Source organism: Micromys minutus, assembly GCF_963924665.1.
Source record: "Micromys minutus genome assembly, chromosome: 11".
In the NCBI taxonomy this organism is placed as follows: Eukaryota; Metazoa; Chordata; class Mammalia; order Rodentia; family Muridae; genus Micromys; species Micromys minutus.
This window is the reverse complement of record NC_137980.1, coordinates 45,662,381-45,666,431: the sequence shown is the minus strand read 5'-3', so window position 1 is coordinate 45,666,431 and position 4,051 is coordinate 45,662,381.

Here is a 4,051-nt window from a genome sequence, read left to right as displayed (position 1 = left end):
GGCTCGGAGGGAACAAGCTGGCTATCATGTTTACAGGGTTAGGGTGTGGGGTAAGGTGTGCATTGTCACACTAAATGACCAGCTTCAGGAAGTCTTCTGCCAACCCCTCAGACTACTCAGGTGGCAGAAGTCACATGGTATATCCTTTCCCCAGGTCTAGCTTTGGGAAGTTCCTGGTGCTAATAGAAGAACAAAGTCCCACACCTGGGGCTGCCTATCTTCCGCCTAGTGCCACAGGAGCCCTATTTGGGTCTCCCCAGTCTCTCATCCAGCCTGGCCTCACCTGCTTAGGATGGGGATGTGTGGCTAGGGGTGCTCCTTTCCTCATCTTTTGGTACACTCTCTCCACAATAAAATACCATTCTCCCTATGCAGCCCTGACTCTTCCCTGAGTCTTGAAGTGCCTCTGGCTTTCTCCCGGCATGTAGGCATGTAGACCTCTGTCCTTGGGTACAGCTTTACCCAGTGAGTATCTCTGCGAAGCTCCAGAGAACTGTGGTGGATAAAGTGGGTTCTGAGAAAGGAAGAAAAAAACCTTTGCCTTAATGTGTCGGGATCATGGCTTGCGCTGTGGATGGCTCTTACGGCTTCCAAGGAGCAGCTGCCTTAATTTGAGCCAGCCCTTAGGTAAGCCCATAATAGGAATGGCAGACCTTTCAACTCTGGCCAATGTGCAGAAGGCTACCCAGCTCCTGGATCCTGAGTTGGTGGCAGCAATTGCCTGGGCAGTTACCTCCCTTGGAATCAGTGGGTAGAGCATGGTCCATAGCTGATTGGTGTCCTAGGGTTGGGAGTTAGGTGGACCTATAGGAGGTCTATACTTAATCCTGGTCGCAAGGGAGACTTGAGGCAAATCCTCTCCAACAGGGCAAGAGCTGACATCTGAAGAAGTGACTGAGCTAGCAGAGCCCAGACATTTTCCTGCTCTTCTGCGGGCTCTGCTCTCCCACGGCCTCTACAGCCTCCTTGTCTGAACTCTACACTCACTGAGCGGCACCTGCCTCACCCCTGGCTTGTTAGGCCACTGGTGTGTGGTCTGTGCTGAGGGAGATGTGGTGGAGAACTGAGGCTGGCAGAGGATAAAGGCTGCTGGTGCCTAGCAGGCTTTCCACAGCCTGGACTCTCCCTAGGGTGCTGCAGCCTGCATTTAGGGCGGCTTTTTTTTCCCCTTAAGATATTTTTTATTTATATGAGTACACTGTAGCTGTCTTCAGACACATCAGAAGAGGATACCAGATCTCATTACAGATGGTTGAGAGCCACCATGTGGTTGCTGGGATTGAACTCAGGATGTCTGGAAGAGCAGCCAGTGAGTGCTCTTAACGGCTGAGCCATCTCTCTGGCCCTAGGGTGGCTTTTTAAACCTGGAATTTCCTCAAAGACACACCCAAATGTGTGTCTTGTCAGCCAAGTTGACAATAAAGGAGCAGCAAACTAGTCTGTGCCTCTGACTCTTCCTTTTTCTCTGCCATAAAAAGGCTGTCTGCTTCCTTGGGGAAGAGGCCTGAACTTGTTTCCAAAGGTTTCTACCAAGACTCTGGGGTTGCCACAGCTCTCCACTGCTGCCCAGAAGTGCAGATTCTTGGGTCTAAAGGCTTTCAAGAGGAGCCCAGCCCCCTGCCAGTCTGGCTGGGCTGATGAGGTAGCCTAGGAGAGAGACCTAAGGCTCTCCATTTGGTCCTGTTTTCTATCACTGGTCTGGTTCCCAGGAACTATTCCAGAGAAGGGAGCCCACTGGGAGAGGACCTGTTAGCACTTACTTTTGTTGTAGGTGATCCAGCTGCAGGTGAGTCAGGAAGGAAGATCTCCAATGCTGCGAGCGAGGCCTTACAACCTTTGGATCCACCCAGACTTGGTGTTTCCTGGTCTATTGTACTGGGAGCAGACTGTGGGCAGGTATATGGGCAGGGACCCTCTGTCTGTAGGTTGGAAACATGGCCTCAAAGTGAAGACAGGAAACTGAGGCTCTGGGATGTGGAAGATTAGAGCTGAAACTCAGGCTTGGGAGTGTGCCCTAACTACCCAGGCTCACCTGAAAACAGACTAGGTCACAGACTGAGGAGGCACTGAAGCAGGCCTAGGTAACAGTGGATGGCTGGATCCTGGGTTTGTAGGTAGGGCTTTGGCTTGGACAGCTGAACAAACCATGGTGATCGAGTAATGGATTCTCAGAACTTCCCTCTGCTTCCCTACCATCCTGTCTCACCAGGAAGAATGGCTGGTGCAGATCATCCACAAAACTCCAGACTAAATATGGATTTCACCAGGGGTTTTTTGTTTGATCTGTTTCTGTACTCCACCCTGGATGTCACGTGGCATTTAGCAGATGTATCTGAACTCCATTTTGGAAGACTTCAACCTTTTAAGGCCAAAGACATCAAGTGATAATGTGCGTGTTTAGTGTGTGCAAAGCCCTGGGTTTGGTCCTTAGCACCAAATGTACACAAAAGAATAAGATGCTAGATTTGATTTATATAAGAAATGAAAGTAAAATTCGTTATCAGTGACCAATTTAGCTTATAACCTACACAACTATTCCATTCACTCCTTCCCCTAGATAGCCATGTGGCTGTTCTCTAGTTAAGTTTTTGTTGATTATTAGAAGCCAGAGAGATGACTCTGGTTAAAATGCTGTTCCAGAGGGCGCTGTAACTCCCCCTCCAGTGGCACCTTCCAATACCCAGCATACATTCACACACATACACACAAGAATAAAATACTGGTATGTCTTGGGGGTGCTGCTCACTGTGCATGGAAGTCAGAGGACCTGCAGGAACTGACTTCCTATCTATGTGGGTTCCTGAGTTTGAATTCAGATCAGCAGGCTTGTCTGTTTAACCCGCTGAGTAATTGTGCCAAACTCCACACACTCAGAATCTTCAGTCTCTGGGGAGAGGGACACATTTTTGCTTTAAAAGCTTTTTTTTTCTTTTCTTTTTCTCCTTAACTGGGTGTGGTGGGGCACCTGTGATCCCAGGAGAAACAGAAAGCTTACTTCAAAGTTCCAGGCCAATTTGGTGAGTTCTAGGCTAGCTACACAGTAAAACCATGTCTCTAAAGATTTCTTAAGAGTTTATAGGAAGCCAGCCCTGTGGTCACAGCTGTGAACACCTTTAAGCCCAGCACTCGGGAGGCAGAGGCAGGTGGATTTCGGTGAGTTCAAGGACAGGCTCGCCAAGGCTACACAGAAAAACTGTCTTGAAAAAACAATGACTTACAAAAAACCCTAGTTTTACTTTCTAGTTGATATACACACATAAACCAGGCAACTTGTTCACATGAATACACAGGTGAAGGATGAGATGCTGCCCTACTCCTTGGTTACCCCGGCTTCCTTGAGGGTATTAAGTTTTAAGGAGGAAGCATTTTCTATAAGGGTCAATTTAAATATATGTGGATAGACTCCTATTGTATCTTGTGTGTACCTCAAAACAAGCACAGTAAAATGGCATGCTGTAATGTAGATTCCCCCTCCCCCCCCACCACTAGGCTTGCTGTTTAACTCAGGTTGGCAATCGACATACGGCTGGCCAAATCCAGCCTGCCGCTAGTCGGTGTAGACTGTTTTATTGGGACACTGCCTTAGGTGTTATCTTTGGCTGTTTTCATACAATAGAACAAAGTAGGTGGTCCTTCCTATAGACTTTCCTGAACAAAGCAATGTCTCAGACTTTCCACATCTATAGGAGGTTCCTACGCCTAGATAGTGAAGGTTTGTAAAGCTGCAACATGGTTTCCTTAGTATAAATAACACCTCACTGAATAACTTTGTACTCAACCCCATTTTCTGCGTGTGGCTGTCTGCACAGGATGATGTAGAATTACTTGATCAAAGCCTGTGTGTGTTAAGCATTTTCATAGCTACTGTTAAGTGTTCCCTGTGGAAGTTGGTTCAACTTACATTCCCAGTTCAGTCCTAAACCCCATTTCCACCTCAGCCTCTTCCTAAGCCTTTAGAAACAACCCCACATAGCTCCGATGGTTACTTTGCAGGTTTTTATTCAGATGAGACGCGAGTCCATCCACACATTTGAGAGCCCTCTTCCTCCTG